General features: G+C 42.6%; 1 non-coding gene across 1 annotated transcript; it reads right to left on the bottom strand.

Moving 5' to 3' along the window:
- Nucleotides 1-6050: 6050 nt before the first annotated feature.
- TRNAS-CGA (transfer RNA serine (anticodon CGA)) lies at nt 6051-6132 on the bottom strand. Its single transcript has one exon. It is a non-coding gene; the product is annotated as a tRNA-Ser (tRNA).
- Between the last annotated feature and the right edge of the window lie 15259 nt (nt 6133-21391).

The raw sequence follows: 21391 nt of genomic DNA, 5'->3' as shown, positions 1-21391 counted from the left end.
TGAACCATATTGGGAACAGGGACCGATGTGGCCGATGACAACTCCGCAGCACTGCAGAATATATTGGAGTTATATAGGCAACTGGAAATGAATAAATATACATGAATAAAGAAAGTAGCCACATAATGCCTAGAGATTTCCTTATTATACTTTACATTAAACTGTTTCTGTAATGTATAATCTGGATACATCCACATACTACGGGAAGACTTCGGTTCAGCCATCACTATGAATTTGTATTTCCTTGTGGATGTTGTATAGAGTGAAATCCCATCGTGACTAGAGAGATCCCGTGCCTTATCACGTATAATAAATCCAGTATAAAATATTATATATTCCAAAAGATCACCTTTATGAGAAGACCACCAACTTAGCTAGAGCGGATTTTCAGTTGTATCATAGTTCCTTACATAAATTATATATACTAGCCAAACGCCATTTTTGAAGATCATTTTAAATGCAATATCTCTATCTATAAGCAGAAAGTAGGCAGCCATTGTTATTCCTTGGACCAAAATGTTGTGTATGATATAAAAGTTCAAGAGTCTTGCCTTCTTTTTGCGTATGTATCGGAATATATTATTTGTCTGGTTCCTTAGGCCTGATTCACATCTGCGTTCAATATTCTGTCCAGGAGTCCGCTTGGGGACCCCACACAACGGAATACCAAATGCATTGACAAGTGGTGAGCTTATGAAAACACACGGACCCCATAATGGGGTCCGTGTGTTTTCAGCACGGTGTCCGCATGGAACATGCAGAGAGAAAAGTACTTCATGAACTATTTTCCACTCCGCATAACTTGTGCAGACACTGCATGGAAATCACATGGACCCCATTATGGGGTCTATGGGGTCCGTGTCCTTTCATACACTCACCACTTGTCAATGCCTTTCAGTATTCCATTCGGGGGCTCCTCAAGTGGACTCCCCGAATGTAATACTGAATGCAAATGTGAACCAGGCATTACACCTGCACTGGACTTTCTTTCATACTATCTATCGTGTTTCTACCTGGCTTTGAATATGAGTATGTGACACCGCGATTACTGGTCTGGCCTTGGCCTGTACAAAGGTCTTGCTGCAACTATTGGGAGGATAGAAATATGGAGACGCTTCATATTATTTCCTACTGAGGAAGATCATAGGTGGCCGTGCTGAGATACAGAGAAGTAGGAACCTGCTGTGACTACTGGGGAAATGTTAGGAAATTTCTGTGTTTATGACGGGTAACAGAACGAGTGATTATGAAGATAATCTTGTTTCCCTTAGTCCTAACAGCGGCACAATGTGGGGTATTTCTGCCCCTGTGTGCTGGTAGGACAGGCGGATATTTAATTAGCCAATCAAATGCGTGGCAGGCCCTATAAGAGGGCACAAGAACCTCCCCTCTGCGTGTAAATACAAAAGTACCTCCATTACATTTATATACAGTTTTATACATAAGATATGATTCCCAGGGTGGGAAATCTTGTGCCGCTGTTAGGACTAAGGGAAACAAGATTATCTTCATAATCACTCGTTCCCTGTCGTCCTCAACAGCGGCACAATGTGGGGATATAGCAAGCAGGTCCCCAAGATGGGTGGGACAAACCCATGACCGAACTTAAACTGGTCTGGGCAAAGGCAGTGGAATCTGCCACTTGGTCCTTCAGGCGGTAATGCCGAATGAAGGTGGATTCAGATGCCCAAGAGGCAGCTGCATATATTTGGTCCACAGACAAAGCACTTCTTTCTGCCCGTGAAGTGGACACTGCCCTGGTTGAATGGGCATGAAGGAAAGATGGAGCCGACAGCCCTTGGGCGGTATAGGCGACTCTAATAGTCTCGGTAACCCACCGGGATATTGTAGCTTTGGCGGCTTTGGCGCCCTTGTTTTTCCCCGTGTAGCTGACCAACAGGTTTTCAGTCCACCTAAAGGGGCGAGTGCGCTGCAAGTAGATCTGCAGGCATCTAACCACATCCAGCTTGTGCCATCTTTCTTCTTCAGCAGAAGAAGGGAACGGAAAAAATACTGGAAGGGAAATCAGTTGGTTCCTGTTTACAGCAGATGGCACCTTGGGACGAAACCCAGGGAGGAACCTAAGCTGTACATGGTCAGAGAAAAAGGTGGTATATGGCTCCTCAGCGGACAAAGCTTGTAGTTCACTAACGCGTTTGGCAGGTGTGACTGCCAATAGCAGCGCCATTTTGCCGGTTAGCGACTTGAGGGAGACCTCTTCCAGAGGTTCAAATGGCTGGCCACATAGGGCGTTCAGGACCGGAATAAGGTCCCATTGGTGGACAGGGGTGTTTACCACCGGTCTCAGCCTAGTTGCCCCTTTAATAAAGGTGCTCACTAAAGGATCCTGAGACAAACGCCTCCCCAGATAGGCGGACAGGGCCGCTACGTGTACCTTGAGTGTGGCCGCAGCAAGACCTCTGTCTAGTCCGTCTTGAAGGAAGTCCAGGATCGCCTCCGTAGGGGGATCGGTGGAGTCCACTTGATGCTGCAGACACCAGGCATTAAAGATGTTACCTATTCGACGGTAGTTCCTGTTAGTCGAATCTGCTCTGGCGCTGGATAGGGTCTTCAAGACGGCTTGTGACAGTCCTCTATTTCTCAATAGGGACTGGTCAACCTCCAGGCTGTCAGGTTGAGTCTCCTCAGATCCTGGCATCTCAGCTCTCCTTGGGTTACCAGGTCTGGGAGTGGGGGAAGCCTCCAATATATGCCCTGACTCATTTGTATGAGCTGAGCAAACCAAGCCCTTTTTGGCCAGAACGGGATTATGGCTATTCCCGAGGCTTGGTCCTGTCTTATTTTTATCAATACCTTCGGTATGATTGGAATTGGAGGGAATATGTAAAACAGCCTGAACCTCCATGGGATGGACAGGGCATCCACCGCCAAGGGATTGTCCTCCTGGTACAGAGAGCAGAAGGTCCCCACCTTGGCGTTGAGTCGGGTAGCCATAAGATCGACCTCCGGGAGACCCCATCTCTGGACGATCTGTTGAAATACGTCTGGATTGAGAGACCATTCTCCTGATACGGTAATACCCTGACTCAGCTGATCCGCTACTATGTTCAGGGAGCCCTTTATGTGAACAGCGGATAACTGGACCAGATTCTTCTCCGCCTAGGCAAATATGAGATTCGTCTCTCTCAGCAAGGTTGGTGACCTGGTGCCCCCTTGTTTGTTTATATAGACTACCACCGTCATATTGTCTGACCGGTTTTTGACAGACTTGCCTTTCAATTCTGGGGCAAAGTGTACTAGGGCCAGGTACACTGCTCTGAGTTCCTTGAGATTGGATGACCCCAGCTCCGGACATCTCCATCGTCCTTGTACAGTTTTGTCTTGACAATGGGCTCCCCATCCCCACTGGGATGCATCTGTTGTCAACAGGGTCCACACTGTCGGGACCGTGGACCTTCCGTCTTTCAGGTGTATCCACCATCTGAGGGAAAGACGGGTAGCGGGAGAAAGGCAGATCTTCTTGTGCAATCCCCGTGGAGACCTGTTCCAGGTTCTCAACACTTCCATCTGCAGGGGACGCAAATGCCATAAAGTCCAAGGCACCGCCCTGGCCGAGGATGACATCAGGCCCAGGACTCTCATGGCGGTCCGGATGGTTACCTGCCGAGTGCGCAATAGGAATCGTGCACTGGCTTGGATTCTTTCCTTCCTTGGACTGGAGAGGAAGATCTGCATCGCTTCTGAATCCACAATAAATCCGAGGAATTTTCTTCAGGTGGATGGAACGATTTCGGACTTCTCCCAATTGATAATCCTAACTCCTGTAGGAAGTTGATGGCAAGGTTGAGCTGCTGGAGGAGGGCAGCAGGAGACTGAGCTTTCAGTAGCCAGTCGTCTAGATAAGGGACGATGAAAAGACCCTGAAGTCTGAGGGCCGCGGACCGGAGAAATCACCTTGGTGAATACCAGTGGGGCGGATGTGATGCCGAATGGCAGAGCTGTGAATTGATAGTGCTCCCTGTGGCCGGCCATAGCGACGGCAATCCTGAGGAACTTCCTGTGGAAATGAGCAATGGGGACATGTAGATAGGCGTCCTTCAAATCGAGGGTAACCATCACCTCTCCTGTCTGAAGAAACACAGCCACGGAATCCACGGTTTCCATTCGAAATGACCTCTTCCTGATAAACCGATTGAGGTACCTCAGATCTATTATCATCCTCCAGCCCCCGGTGAACTTGGGGACCAGAAAGACGGGGGAGTAGACTCCCAGACCGAGGTCTGAGGCTGGTACCTTCTCCAGGGCGCCCTTGGTAACATATTCGGCAACCAAGGCTTCTAGACTGGCCTGCTGAGAAGGTGGAAGAGTTTGGGTGGAAACGAACCGATCTGGAGGTGGAAGATGAAAGTCGATGTGATACCCGTGTTGTATGATCTTCAACACCCATGGGTCTTGGATATGGGTGAACCATGCTCTGGAAAAGGAGGAAAGACGTCCTCCCAGGAAGGGGGGCCACAGGGAGCTGCCCCACGTCAAAACTCAGGCTTCCTCTTGGTGTCCTCCTTGGAAGCGCCACGACCAGCTCCCCTAGGGCGATATCTAAAACGCCGTTGTTGGGAAGGGCGTCTATAATTAGAGGAAGAACCTCTGCCTCTAGAGGGAGTACGTCTGCCCCTGGATGCTTGAGGTAGGGACCTTCCCCTACCTTCAGCTAATCCCTCCATAATGGCGTCTAAGCTTTGGCCAGACACCCTTCCCGGCTCAAAGGGGAGAGCACAGAGTGCTGCTTTAGACGCAAAATCTGCCCGCCAAGGCTTTAGCCAAAGGGGTCTACGGGCCGCAGTAGACAACGTCATAGATTTGGCGGAGATTTTTAATTGATGGCAGGAGGATTCCGCCAAATAATCTGCAGCCCTATGAACTCTTTTCATAGAGGCCAGAATCTCATCTCTGTCTACGCCCAAGTCTATATCCCGCTCCAAGGCGGATAAGCGGTTGCGCAAAAAGTCACCAACCATAGAGGAGGCTATGGCCACAGAGGCTTGCGCGGAGGAAGCTGAGTAGACCTTCTTCAGAACGGAGTCCACCCTACGATCCAGAGGGTCCTGAAGATTTGAACCATCTTCCAAGGGCACCAGGGTTCTGCGGGACAGCTTTGCTACGGCCAAATCCACCTTCGGGGGAGGCCCCCAGGAATCCCACTGGGTAGTGTTAATAGGAAACAACTCTTGAAGATCCTGGAAAGCGAATGTCCTTTCTCTGGCTGTTTCCACTGCTGCGCCATAAGGTCGGTCAGCGTGGCGTCCGCATGGAAGGCAATATGTCCCCCAGAGGCAGACGTGGAGGCTTCCCCGTCAACATCTCGGCCCACTGTAGACCGGATGGACTTCAGCAGCCTGCCCGTTTGTTCATAATGGAACGCAGTTCTGCTGGAATAACTGAGTCGTCCTCGGAGGAATCATCCTCTGCCACCCGCAGGTGTTACAAGGGGGGGGGAGAGACGAGGAACGGAGCTCAGAGCATGGTCTCCTGGTGAGCTGAGACAAGGTGCAATGGATCCCTTTGAGGGAATCATCCTGCAAAACAAAAAGGAGAGTACAAGCAAGGGAAAAACTATTTACCCAAGCGATGCCCAAACTCACCATCTCCTTGACCCATGCCATCATATCTCTGGGAGAGGGCTCCACAGGTGGAGGACCTCTGCACCCGCGACAACGGGCCCACTCATAGCCTGAAAATAGGCAAGTTATAGGACCAGTAGTACCCCGCAGGGCACAACCTTTCAAGCCGCTACCTACCATCAGGGAGCGGTGTGTCGCAATCGAAGCAGGAAAGATGTTTCCTCTTGGAAGAGGTTTTCCTCCTACCATCCCCAGGAGGGGTAGTAGAGGATGACATATCCTACAGAGAGAGATAATAGACCATGCAACACTGTCACCATGACATCATACCAGCTTTTAAAAAAAGGGTAAATCTTACCAGGTCCTGTAGACCGGACAGAGAGGTGACTTGGCGCCCAACGTGCGACCCGAACCCACGACCTTGAGATTAAGAGTCTCATGCTCTACCGACTGAGCTAGCCGGGCTGGCGCTGTGAACAGGATCTGAACCTGTGCGGGGAGACCCCATTGGATTTCGAGTCCAAAACCTTAACCACTCAGCCATCACAGCCGGTTCCCAATAAAGTTTGCAAACTGGAAAAGAGTTCAAGATCAATGAACACCACAATCGCACGCCTTCAGCAGATACTGCAGGAAGGTCTCTGACAACAGGCCAGCCAGCCTCTTAATTCTGGCCGGCTGGAAGTGGGCGGAGCCACAATCAAAGCAGGTGAGGCAACCTGCCCAGACAACTAACCCTGTAATCAGGGGTCTGCAAAGATATACATTCCCCCCCACCAAGAGGCCCTTAACACGGGCACTTACCCCCACATCTCTCAGTCTTTTCCGGCCTTTAATAAGGCCTGAATCTTCCCTGAGTGAGCGGCCGCCAGCGCCAGGCCGTTGCCATGGCGCTATGATACTTCCGGCAAAACCGGAAGTGCGCGCTTACAGCGGCCGGCGGGGAACAGGATACACAACAGTGTGGTTCCACCCGCCGGCAGTCCGCGCGGCCACCAGAGGCGGCATGCGGAGTCCCCGGACTCTCACCAAAATGTCAGGTAAGTCACAAGGAGCAGGGGAAGCGGAGGAGAGGGGGGGCAGGGGGGATAGAGGGGGGTAGCCACACATGGCTAACAAGCACCTTCTCCCCGCAGGGCACAGAAGGTGACAAGAAGAAAACAACCGCTCAGGAGGTGAGTGATCCTGCTGAGCTTCTCAAAGAGGACACAAGTCCTCCCACCTGTCCTCTGTCCACACAGGACAGAAAAAAACACGCAGAGGGGAGGTTCTTGTGCCCTCTTATAGGGCCTGCCACGCATTTGATTGGCTAATTAAATATCCGCCTGTCCTACCAGCACACAGGGGCAGAAATACCCCACATTGTGCCGCTGTTGAGGACGACAGGGAACAAGTATTCCCATTTGCAGAATAAACATAATGGTATAATGCATATGTGCTTCCTAATGACGGTTCATATATGCATACATTGATACAGTATCTACACAAATATTACCTAAATGCTACACCCACGGCAACTTGAAGTCAAATACTGAAGGAGAAACTGAAAGATAAGAAACTCTTTCCCCTTCAGGCACCTCAATTGTAAATGTATCCATGAGAAGGTAAAATGTACATTTCTATCACCAATCCTATTAACAACGACCCTGGAAAACATCAGCCAACAACAAATAACTCTAACATTATTTCTGGCATGATGGAATCTGATACAGGATACCTGCGACCAATTCACACCATGCCTGGGCTGAATCTTAGAGGAGACTATGCTATATTTTTAATCAGGGTCCATTTTTTAAAGTGCTGAGATTATTATATGCAGTCCTGCCTGAAATGGGATTGTGTTGCAGACCAGTGACCCTCCCCCATACATATATTAGTGCTTTAACATCTGCCACTCTACTTAGAGGTCTGCTGTTGAGCTGCAATGAATTTGGACTGAATGCCCCTTATGAAAAGGTTCAAGTTGACATTGGTACTCATCATTCACTTACAGGAAAGCTCGGCAGCGTGAAAGGTTTATTTGTGGACCTTTGTAGTTTCTGTTTTCATGATGTGACTAATGTGACTTATTCTTATTATCTGCCGTCTGTGTTGCACTGCCATATAAACCTCTCTGATAATATTTACATGTGTGTTGTTTGAGAGGGACAGCAATAAACGGGCGATGTAACACCGTAATCTCAAAGCTGTCACAAGGACGGTAGAAACCAAAGACGCTACCGGAAACAAATGCATAAATAAAACAGACGGGGTATAATAATGGTGTATAGTCTAGAAATTAGCAGTTTGTATTCATAGATGTGAACCAAATTTAGAGACAGGAATTTGTCCACATGACGTTTGGGCATTATGTTTGGTGGAAAAGTTTCACAGATTTTGCTGAATGTACGCATCAGACATAACAACTATATGCTTTTATTCTTACACACGTGTCCCTGACCTTCATTTTAAAAAAAAAATTGTAATTTTTTTATTTTGTAAACAGTTACATTGTAAGTAGAGATGAGCAAGTATTATTCGATCGAATAGTAGGGTATTCGAAATACTCATACTCGATCGAGTACCACTCGCTATTCAAATGGAAAAGTTCGATGCAGAACCAGCATTGATTGGCCGAATGCTATACAGTCGGCCAATCAACGCTGGTTCTTCTCCTACCTTTAGAAGTCTTCTCCGTGCAGCTTCCCCGCGGCGTCTCCCGGCTCTGAATTCACTCTGCCAGGCATCAGGCCTGGGCAGAGCTGACTGCGCATGCCCGCGCTACAAGAAAATGGCCGCTTTGACTGTAAGCGGCCATTTTCTTGTAGCGCGGGCATGCGCAGTCGGCTCTGCCCAAGCCCGATGCCTGGCAGAGTGAATTCAGAGCCGGAAGATGTTGCGGGGACGCTGCACAGAGAAGACTTCTCGGAGGATCCAGCCCGACCCTCACTCATGGACTTGGTAAGTGTAATTTGATCGAATGTTGCCTACCCCTGAAACGAGCATTTTCCCCCCATAGACTATAATAGGATTCGATATTCGATTCGAGTAGTCGAATATTGAGCGGCTACTCGAAACGAATATCGAACATTTTACTGTTCGCTCATCTCTAATTGTAAGTCATTTCTGATACAGTTTAGGTAAGAATTTTTTGCCTGAAAAAATACACCAGTTTTGCCAAGCTGGACAACCATCTCATGTGTAAGGGGCTGTCAAGAATTTTCCCAAATGGCAAATGTTAAGGAAAAGAACGATCAGGCTGTTGGATTTCGGCATGACTGATGCTTTACGTCTTATGGGAGATAAGCCGCAACTTAGTGTCCCATTTAGGACTCGTGTTAGCTAGCCAGGGCGAGGGGGATTCAGGGGATAGTTGTCGGCTAAAGGAGTGCTTAGCTGGAGTTATCTAAAGTCTAATCCCAGAGTAAGTTGGGACCATAAAGTAATACCAAAACATAGTGCAAACCTATCAAATTTTATGGGGGTTGTATTTTTCATTCCTGGTCACCAACTGTGTTCATATAAAGTTTGCCTAAGAAACGACAGATAACTATGATATGATATAACAAACTATGCCAAGTCATCACCTCTACTGTATCCTACAGGCTAAGCTTTGCTCTATCTGCATATATTTATTAATATCCCACAAATATTCATAATATTCCATAAAGAATACAATATATACAAATGGAAATCCCAAGCCCTATATCAGTATATAGAGGGAGAGGACATATTGACACCATCAACATATTTGTTTCACATACAAAACCCTATTGGCCATTTCTGCCTACATCTCCTTAAATATAATTTGGTGAAATGCATGCCATAAATCCTATCCTGATGTCTCAGTTATAAAAGGTCCAGCATGGCTTTTAATACAATGAAAGGTTCATGCGTTTTGTGAGAGGGTCTCGGAAGCCCCCCACTAGATTTTTAATATTGTTTAATCATTATCTTGATGCTAAGTAACCTCACAAAGAGCACATGTGCTCATTTAAAAAGGTCCAAGGGGTCAAACAAACAGGGTGAAAAGTCCGATTTGCATTCCTAATTTATGCAATGCACTTGAATCACTAATCTGAAGACGGTTGTATCTATATAATCTGGTCCGTGGTGAATCTTTAATAAATTTGCAATTAAAAACGATGATTGCCACCCAAGTATTTACATCGACATTACATCTATAGACTTCTATCTGGGAAGATTTTCTGATATATATGGATGTTACGGTTTGTCTCGATTAAATTATGCATCGAATGCTTTGTAAATGCCCGGCATTAAATGGGTTAACTTAAAACAGTGCTGGATTTAATGGATTCTAAAGCATTTAGATCTACCTAATTTTCCTTAGATAATCACTGTGGAATTACTGTTTTAAGGAGATTAGTACTAGAGTATTAAACAGTGAAACACATGTTTGTTATGTTCATTGCTTTCCCCTGATACTAGAGCTACACTAAAATCCCATAATATTAGCTGAACGGCATACTGTATATGTCAACAGCCTGCATTTGAGGCTTTATATATTAGATTTCTAAACATTCCAGGGAGGGATATTAAAAAGAAAAGGAAAGGAAAACAAAGGGATATTAAAAGGGATATTAAAAAAAGGGAATATTAATTTTTCCTTGCAACATATTACTTTGATATTAAAAAACGAGAAAACAATAACAGAAGGGGATTGTTTGTCTCCCTTCATAGGAAAGTGTGAATTTTGTTAGTAGATGTGACGTATGTCAACGGGAGAGAAATGGGATCAACTGATCATCTGTTTTAGTCATAGAATCAATGTGTACATAGACATGTTCTCGAAACTTGCATTTCTTGTTTCTTATTTGATTTATTTTCCAAATGAAATTGTTGAGGAATTATAGATTTTAAAAACACATTTATTAAAGGGGTATTCCCATCTCAAGGATCCTATCTGTACTCGTAGCTTATGTAAATTGAAGACTTTTCCTAAATATATTGCTTTAGAAATGCTGCTTTGTTTGCCTGCTATGTGAACTTATTCTTCCCATTGTTTACACAGTGGTACCATAACCACAGACTTGTGTGATAGGGCAAGTGATGTCACTCACTGCTCGGCAGGAGAATCAGTTCAACTAATTTCAGTTTGCTGAGAAAGCAGAGTCTGTTATCTCTCTATGTAAACATACAGATAACACTGAGTCTCTACAAGCATCTACATATTATCTGATCTGCCAAAGTATTGTGATACTTCATAATGTTCCGTTCAGCAAGAAGAGCGGAAGATGAGAAATACAGGAAGTCAGAAGAAGAGACAGCAGGCAAACTGCTGAAACAGTGAGATGAGAAAACCCCTTTAAGCTCCTATGTCAAAAATAAATTTCTGAACTCACTGCTGAAAATATCTCATTTTACTATGTCAAGATGGTGCTAAATGCCCCCCCCACACACACACACACACTAATTGCAATGATACATATAAATACAGACTATTGCGTACAACTAAATGGGTTTCCCACTGAAGTCAATGTCAGCGGTGTTCAAAGCTCTTGTCCGCTACAAGATTTTAGCAACAGACACTAGCTGAACCGTCAGAAATCCTTTAAAATTTCCATTCAATTCAACGGGATTTTATCTTGTGTCCATTAGTTTCCATTGTACACCCATTCCGTCACGTCTGTTTTTTTTCGAGGACAAAAAAATCCTACATGCAGGACTTTTGTGTCAGTTAAGAAAAACAGTTTCATGACAAATGTCAAGCATCTGTTTTTTTGTTTTTTGTTTTTTTTAAACGGACACTATCATAACGGATATCCAATGGTAGTGTGAACCCTGCCATCAAATGACCTTATGATAATCATATGATTACAGGATTTACTGCTGCTGCAACCCCCAGTATTAATGTGTGATTAACCTGTTCAATTTCTCTACAGCACCTCCGGAGGAGAAATGAAGCATTACATAGTTTTCATTTAAATCCGTATGTTATTAATATGTGCCATGTGGCGTGCTCTACAGGAGGACACCATTTTTGTGCTGCTTTTGCATCTCCTTTTTGTTCTTTGTTTATACAAGTGCAGTATTATATGACATCCAACGTACAAGACAGGTTCCATAGCCACGGGGGTCTACATTGTTTTACACAGTGAACACCTGACAGCAATACCCCCATTCAAAGTCCTTAGTAATTATGGGAATTAACCCTTCAGATTCACACCTGAAGAGCAACGACTGCCATGTTTCTCTAAGATGGCCATCCTCTGGAGAGAGATCGCCGGGCAGCTCTCAGGTCTGCTATTTCTATTTTCTGATAGATGTCAATGGATTATACAATATGCATTAGTATTGTATCGGTAATCACATCCTCTAGGGTTCAAGTCTTCTAGGGGGTCTAAATGAAAAAGAAAAAAGTAAATTTTTATAAACATTTTTTTTATATATATTTTAAATCACGCCCTTTCACTAGATAAATAAACAAAAAATATACAGAAAAAAATTGAGTGTCCTCATATCCAAAAATGGCCAAACTATAAATATATATAAAAAAAATAGCCCATATGGTCAATGCCACAGCAGCGAAAAAAAAAAGAAAAGCATTGTTGAACCACTGTTTTTATTTTGTTTCCCCAAAATTTTTTATACAAATTGATCAAAATATCAGAAAATCCCCAAAAGGGTTTAAATAAAAACTACATCTCGCCCCTCAAATAAGATGCATTACACAACTCCATATAAACAGAAACTGAAAAAAAATAGAAAAAATTATGGGTGTCAGAATAGGGCAATCCAAAGGATTTCTTTTATTTTCAAAGTTTTGATTTTTTTTTAAGTCATTAAAACATTATTAAAAAAAAAAAAAGTGGTATAATCGTGATCCTACCAACTAACACAATACAGGTAACATCTAATTTTGCTATCCAGTGAATTCTATAAAAACAAAATTCATTAAACTAATCATTTAAATACAGTTTTTCACTACTTTGAATTTTTTCCAGCTTCTCAGTACATCGTACAGAACATTAAATGGTACCATTACAAAGTACAATTTTTCCTACAAAAAATAAGTCTTCATACGCCTCTGTGAACAAAAAAATAAAAAGTTATGACTTTTTAAATTTTGGTTGCTTGCAGTTATCACTACAGGGAGCCAAGGAACTTAAGAAGTTAGGTCCTAGACTACCTCCAGTCACTGCTGAAACCAGCCAGAATATTATCTTCTAAATATCAGTCTGCACAAAATGTGGAGGTCTATATTAAAGAACAAATATACTGCCACTATAAAAGTATATTGGAAGGGCTGGTAAATAAAAACAAGGGTCAAAATGGCATAAAAAAAGTGATACCTATACCCATGATCTCAGATCCACTATCACTCCCAACTGGTCTCGAACATGGGATGCAAAGCACTGCGATTATTGTATGGCAGTACCATACAAGTACTTATCCCCAGCACCCATAAGGGTCAGTTGTGTTACAGGATGTATTTTCAACATGTGCAAGGAAACCCACACAATCATGAGGAGAACATACAAACTTCACGCAGATGTCGTCCTTGCTCAGATTTGAACCAAGTTCACCCTGCGCTGAGAGGCAACAGTGCTCAGATTTGAAACCAGGACACCATGCTGCACTACCAAAGAAAACACTCTCTGGCCGGGCCCTACATGGTGTAAACGACATGGTTCGCCCACTGTGTTTTACAGTCATAGCATAGTGACTCTAGTGAATCTCATCCCCACTTTGCATTAAAATACGTGCTGTGGACACGTGGCAATTTCCAAAAACGTTGTCAATTATACCTACGAAAACGTTGCTGATTTCCCTATAGGTATAATTTTTTAGATTGTGAGCCCCATATAGGGATCACAATGTACTTTTTTTTTCCTATCAGTATGTTTTTGTAGAACGGAAGGAAATCCACACAAACTTGGTGAGAACATACAAACTCCTTACAGATGTTGTTCCTGGCAGGATTCGAACCCAGGACTCCAGCGCTTCAAGGCAGCAATGCTAACCACTGAGCCACCATGTTGCCCCATAGAGGTATAATTGAAGCAGAAAGTCCACTCTGCACACTTTCTGCCTAAAGCACTGCGGGAAAAAAACACATTTTTTTTGCAGCTCGATGCCATATGGGGCCTTAGCCTCTGTCAGGGAATTGACTCTTGGTCTCCTGTGTGCACGGATACTCAAACCTATACATGTGGGTCACCATGAAACTGAAAGATTAGATATTTTTCCATGCAAGTTTTAACAGGACAGATTTTCAAGACACATCGATCTGCATACACTGTGAATACACTTATTTTCTCTTGTTCAATATATTTGACTATAACAATACCTAGAACTAGTTCATGTATGTTAGACGGATTCTTCTATATAGATTCTTACTTGAAGGATTTTCCAGATAAAGCACCTTCTGCATGGAGAAAATAACTGTGTTATATAACCTTGCACTGTATTATAACTCAGGAAAGATCAATAAAATCCCTTTTTTTCCTAGAATTTAATGTTTGAACGTTAAGTGGAATTTTAACTTGAACCTTGGTCTCTTCAATGTTCAGAATTTGCCAAAGTACTAAAAGGCAATCTCTAAATATTTATCTCTCTATGTGCTGAAAGATTATTAGCTGTGGGCAAGGTTGTCATAAATATATATTCTACTTAATTATCTTGTTATTTCTTACAGCACAAATCATATGCTTTCTATTCCGCTCCCTACAAATTTTGGGATTTGAAGGCAGGAACAGTTGTAGAACAGTATGTGAGTACTGCACGCATCTCCATAATGACAGCTACATACAATATCACCAAATGTGTCATTCCAAAGGTTAGTCAGGATTGTTCTGAAGAATGAAAACCTTATAGTAAGACATATAAGATAGTTTACCCCCTGCCAAACCTTGCATACATTTACTGTAGTGCAGATGAAGCTGTCTATTTATGGAACCCATATGGTAACATTATGATATATTTTTTATAATATTGGAGGTAGCACAATAGTACAGTGGTTAGTGTTATCCCCTAACAGCACTGGGGTCCTATTTTACAAAGTGGCAACATCAACATGGAGCTTGTGTGTTCTTCATGATAGCTTTCAATCAGATTGTCAAATGGGGGGACTTTATGGGTGGATTGGTGTTTCTTACTCCAGTCTCAATAAAGTTTCTTGTTGGCACAAGGCATCTCTCAATTATTAAAATGCTATGGCTCCTCAATAGATCAATAAATCAACCCCAGGCAGGAATAATTTTCCAGCATAAGTTACCATAAATTTTTCCAACCTCAGGTGTCCCAATCCCAGCCCACCTTGCACTCAGCTCCACTTTCTCAACTTTTGCAAACAGTGGAGAGCGAGGTGCAAAATGAACTATGTTGCCTATCCTTAGTGCAAGAAAGAGTGATGAACCAAAGATGCACCACATTAACACCCATTTACACCAAAAAACTGAAGTAGATGGGTCAGTACATTCCCCCCACTGTGGTCTTCAATCAAAAATGAATGAAGAACAATCTCGGAACTGCACACTTCTGTTATTTGCTGTTCATATGGTTACCACTAAATATAGTTTTTTCGGTAACATGGCCATGTGCATAAAGTTGTATTCATATTACTCCATACCAAACGTGGCATATGTCACACAGGGTACCTTCCTGTGCAGAAGATGCCACAAGGAAGTGTGACACTCCTCAAGGTAGATGTATTGTGTAATGTGATAGATGCCGTGTCATGAGCCTGAAGACATCTTACACTTGCCTCATAGACTTGAAGGATCTGAGAACCCTTGTACTTGTATGGGTCATTTAAGTGAGTTCTAGCTTTTTTGACGTTCGCTTGAAACATTTTTTTTAACATTTTACTTTGGGTACCAGATAGAACAATTTATCAATGTGGTCCTTGGACCAAATAAAGGTGATGTATCCCTTGAAGACAAAAATAATAATAAATTATATACAGAAAATGTAGTCTCCTGTACCACAGTATGATCTTTGTGTGTAGGGTTATACTGATCAACTAGAACAACTCCAATGCTTCTTTCCAGATTAGAGTATTTGCATTTTGGTAATTCTGTTACTGTAGCATATAAAGAAAACCTACAGTACCAGTACTTCTATAGCATGCTAACCCAAGCTTACCTTCAACCTTATTCTTCAATTCTTGTTCTCCTATGTCCTTGCTGTTTTACTCTTCTTTTTTTTTTTTTTTAACCACAGCCTGTTTTGTATTTGTTCCCTCTATTCTCCATGTTGTCTTTGGCCCAGTCCACATCAGCGTTCGGATTTGCATTCAGGGAGACCACTTGGGGACCCAGCGAATGGAAACCTATACGTATTAAACAGCTGTTACCTAAGAAACCACAGGGACCCCATAGGCTATAATGGGGTCCATGTGGTTTCCAACAAAACATGTGAAGAAAAAAATTGCTGCTGATTTTGTTTGATGATTGTGTATTTCACAATTTCTTTACTTCATAGTGCATTTATAGTGTAGTTATGTGCTGTGTCACTTATTGCATACCATACCTTTATGCTGGGTGTCCAACACACTGTAAAACACTGTAAAAAAAATCAAAACACACTTTAGGTTCACACCTTCATTAAGGTTTCCATTGTTTGGGTTTCCTTGGGGACCAGAAAAATGAAAACCCAATCCGCTTAAAAAAATGGTTACCTGCGGAAACCCCTGGACCCCCTGGACTACAATGGGGTCCGCCTGGTTTCCACCCAAAAAATGTGGAGAGAAAAGTCCTGCCTGAAGGACTTGGGGGACGCAATCCCCGAACAGAGACCGAGCGCTAGTGTGAACCTGTCCTTATGGAAGTATGAGGAAGGAAGCTCATAGAAGAGTAAGGATCTTGTTACAACAATCTTAGATCTCTACAAATAACCCAAGATGGCAGAACCATCTTCTATTTTTCTGTGCACGGGTTAGACCTATACATGAGCAATGTGAAGCCATGTCACCTGCTTTATGAGGCATCTGATGCTAAGTATTAGTTTGAGGCCCATCTGTAGTAAAATACCCATTATAACAAAGAAAAAGAAAACACACGCAACATATGATGGTTTGTTTTGTTCCAGGTACACTGAATTTTGATAAATTGATTTTGAAATATTCTATTTCAAGCGAAAATGCACCATAAGCTGTATTTTTTCACACTAAAGTAATATTTGATGCAAATATTTGTCTATCTTTTAGAATTCTTGGTTTTATCATTCCACTTTTCAGACCTTTTTCATGGACACTTACAAGTTTGCTGTAGGGAAAATTAGTTTTGACATTATGTTAGAATCTGATGCCAGCATGTTAAATGCACTTCACAGAGAATTCTCATTAAATTGGTTGTCCTAAGAATCCCTTCTATGACATGCCTATTAGAAATCTCATAAAAGTCTGAACAGTAGGGGTCTGACAGCTGACACCTTCAGCAATTCTAGGAAAGAGCAGGCACCAGTGCTGACCGCAAGTGAGAAGTGACCACTAGCTATTGAAATGTACTATACGTATTGTCAGCTGGATCAATACGTATTTTACTGTGTTTTATATAGTTTTTAATAAGGTAAAAAGATAATCAACATTTACTGTTACATTGTCAGTGTCATCACATTTATATGGTCAACTTGATATAAGTGCCATGGCATGTAATAAGGAATCATAGCCTTCATAGCAATCGCTATGTAGGCTGAACTGCCATTTAAGAAGATACCAGTATGGCACTGGGCACTAGCTGGGGGTGGCTCTGTTAAAAATTTTACATTGGGACTCAAGCTTCAAGTTATACCACTATAGAGTGATGACGTCCCCATGTGACTGCTTAGGTCCAATCACAGGGGTCAGCATCAACTTGTTGCTAATGATGTCAAAGAGAGAGCCTGGGCATGCAGAGAAAACTCCCGGAGAAGAAGTGATGCCGCAGCAGAGGTCAGGAAAGGTGAGTATTATTTCTGCACAAACTCCCTGGCTTTGGACTATTATACTGTAAGGCCGGGTTCACACGGAGTATTTTGGCTTGTATTGTGGTACGTAGATGCCGCGGGAGCTTTTGCGGGCCATGTACGCTCCCATTGTTTTCAATGGGAGCTGGTACTGTATACGCAGTGATATTTTGTGGCCGTGATTTTGCACGTATACGGTACTGGCTCCCATTGAAAACAATGGGAGCGTATACGACCTGCAAAACCTCCCGCTATGTCTACGTACCACATTACGAGCCAAAATACTCCGTGTGAACCTGGCCTAAGGTGTGAAGAGAGCCCAGAGTGTACTAACAGCACTTCTGGCTCAGACTGAGGAATAATCTTCCCGACTGGTCTCCCAAATCATTAGGTTCACCCATTACAACAACCATCTGTCCAGCCAACAACTAATACCAATTTAAAGAGACATTTTTGTGATTTTTTTTTTTATTCCCATTACCTTGTTTGAAAGACCATCTCCTCAATAGTAATAGCTGTCTACTTAGTATCTTTCCTTGTGCTGTTATCTTCAGTTTGACCTCTTTTCTTATACCATGATTTACTTTGTACACAGGAGGCCTCTTTTTACTCCATGCATATACAATTGAGAGTCCCATCGCTTATTCTTCTGCCCTACCTCTTCTCCGTACTGTCCTTTTCTGTCACTCACATAATCTGCTCCCCATAGCCCCCTACCTCACATACTGCCCATAGCCCCCCTCCCCGTACATTCACATTGCCATGCCCCCATTACCTTCCCCAGTGTTATCAGTAGCAGTTGTTGCAGCTCTCAGGACCTGTAGCGACATCATCCTGACAGCGCAATGTTCGGAAAGGTATATATATAAGTACCAGCTCAGCATTTTTTGTTGAAACAGGACATGGACAAGGGTACAGATAACAAACATGGGTGCAGGTACTAGACAAGCAGATTTTGAATATCTTGCATAGCTTAAAAAAAAACCTGGAGTGTTTCCTTAAAGTCTCTGCTGGGTAATAAGGTCAACCAACTATCCCAATTCGAGGAATTGCTCAGCTGGAAAAACAGGAACCATGAGAATTACCTGAAAACTTGGTACCCTTGTCTTTTAAGAAATGTAAACCCCTAATTACACTCATTGGAACTGCGATTACTTACCTTATTGTGGATCTACCCTCCCTGTTCCCACTCGTTCTATTCCCTTCCTCCTTTTCTCTTTCCCCCACTTCCTACTTCTACTTCTCTCATTGTCTTCTATAGGTTTGCTTAGTATATATGACTTGTCTACTATGAATTTATTATTGTTCGTAGGGGGTTATCTTTGTACTGAATATGCTAAGCATGTCTTTTTGTTCTGTTTTGCTGAATTGTTCGTATTTACTATTGCTGTTTTACTTTTGTATTGCTTTGGAAAACTTTCAATAAAATTTTGAATTAAAAAAAAAAAGAAGTTTCTGCTGGGTAAAAGGAGGACGATAGGACTGCTGTATTTTCTCACTGGTGGCAGTCCATCTGTAACATCCCACTTCCCACCCTTCTCTCCTTCTACCACTCTAGTCCTGGTGACATCTGACATATCAGAGGTCTATTTTCATGTACTCCTTCTCAAGGTGGATCTCCAACTTGTAGGAACAAGAATTCTCCCATCTTATGGCACTGACATAACATCCTGTATTATAGACTGTTCTATGACAGCCCACTTGATATGACGCTGCCCCACATACTACATTTAGGCCTCAACCATTTTCTAACCTCAAAAACTATGTACTATGTACCTCAAAATAATAATAGTGAAAACTCAAAAATATGGCGTCAGTTCTGACAGAGCCTTGTCGTTGGAACTTATATTATGGCTTTCAGTATATGGCAACTCAAAAATTTTTATTGTGCATTATTAATAAAACACAAAAATTATATAAATTTGGCATTGCCATAATCTTACCAACCGGAACTTAACATACAGTCCTATGAAAAAGTTTGGGCACCCCTATTAATCTTAATCATTTTTAGTTCTAAATATTTTGGTGTTTGCAACAGCCATTTCAGTTTGATATATCTAATAACTGATGGACACAGTAATATTTCAGGATTGAAATGAGGTTTATTGTACTAACAGAAAATGCGCAATATGCATTAAACCAAAATTTGACCGGTGCAAAAATATGGGCACCTCAACAGAAAAGTGACATTAATATTTAGTACATCCTCCTTTTGCAAAGATAACAGCCTCTAGTCGCTTCCTGTAGCTTTTAATCAGTTCCTGGATCCTGGATGAAGGTATTTTGGACCATTTCTTTCTACAAAACAATTCAAGTTCAGTTAAGTTTGATGGTCGCCGAACATGGACAGCCTGCTCTCAAATGATCTGAAAACAAAGATTGTTCAACATAGTTGTTCAGGGGAAGGATACAAAACGTTGTCTCAGAGATTTAACCTGTCAGTTTCCACTGTGAGGAACATAGTAAGGAAATGGAAGACCACAGGGACAGTTCTTGTTAAGCCCAGAAGTGGCAGGCCAAGAAAAATATCAGAAAGGCAGAGAAGAAGAATGGTGAGAACAGTCAAGGACAATCCACAGACACCTCCAAAGAGCTGCAGCATCATCTTGCTGCAGATGGTGTCACTGTGCATCGGTCAACAATACAGCGCACTTTGCACAAGGAGAAGCTGTATGGGAGAGTGATGAGAAAGAAGCCGTTTCTGCACGTACGCCACAAATAGAGTTGCCTGAGGTATGAAAAAGCACATTTGGACAAGGCAGCTTCATTTTGGAAACAAAAATTGAGTTGTTTGGTTATAAAAAAAAGGCGTTATGCATGGCGTCCAAAAAGAAACAGCATTCCAAGAAAAACACATGCTACCCACTGTAAAATTTGGTGGAGGTTCCATCATGCTTTGGGGCTGTGTGGCCAATGCCGGCATCGGGAATCTTGTTAAAGTTGAGGGTCGCATGGATTCCACTCAGTATCAGCAGATTCTTGAGAATAATGTTCAAGAATCAGTGACGAAGTTGAAGTTACGCCGGGAATGGATATTTCAGCAAGACAATGATCCAAAACACCGCTCCAAATCCTCAGGCATTCATGCAGAGGAACAATTACAATGTTCTGGAATGGCCATCCCAGTCCCCAAACCTGAATATCATTGAACATCTGTGGGATGATTTGAAGCGGGCTGTCCATGCTCGGCGACCATCTAACTTAACTGAACTTGAATTGTTTGTCCAAAATACCTTTATCCAGGATCCAGGAACTGATTAAAAGCTACAGGAAGCGACTAGAGGCTGTTATCTTTGCAAAAGGAGGATGTACTAAATATTAATGTCACTTTTCTGTTGAGGTGCCCATACTTTTGCACCGGTCAAATTTTGGTTTAATGCATATTGCGCATTTTCTGTTAGTACAATAAACCTCATTTCAATCCTGAAATATTACTGTGTCCATCAGTTATTAGATATATCAAACTGAAATGGCTGTTGCAAACACCAAAATATTTAGAACTAAAAATGATTAAGATTAATAGGGGTGCCCAAACTTTTTCATAGGACTGTATCATTTTTGCTACATGGTAAAACACAATACCCATCCCAACAAAATTTCGAACAATTTTCAACACACCACGTGTTCCCCAAAATGATGCTGTTAAACAAAGTACAACCTATCAGTAAATAAGCCCAAATACGATAACTTGTCAAAAAGCACATCAGCTGGGGCAACACGGTGGCTCAGTGGTTAGCATTACAGCACTGGAGTCCGGGTGTTCAAATCCCACCAAGGGCAAAAAACTATCTGCAAAGAGTTTGTATGTTCTCCTCGTGTTTGCATGGATTTCCATCCCATATTCCAAAGACATACTGATAGGAAAAAATGTACATTGTGAGCTTTATGTGGGGCTCACAATCTACATAAGAAAACAAACAAAA

This window comes from Leptodactylus fuscus, chromosome 4, assembly GCF_031893055.1.
Source record: "Leptodactylus fuscus isolate aLepFus1 chromosome 4, aLepFus1.hap2, whole genome shotgun sequence".
Lineage (NCBI taxonomy): Eukaryota > Metazoa > Chordata > Amphibia > Anura > Leptodactylidae > Leptodactylus > Leptodactylus fuscus.
Note: the sequence above shows the minus strand (reverse complement) of the source record. Positions and strands in the feature narration are given on the sequence as shown.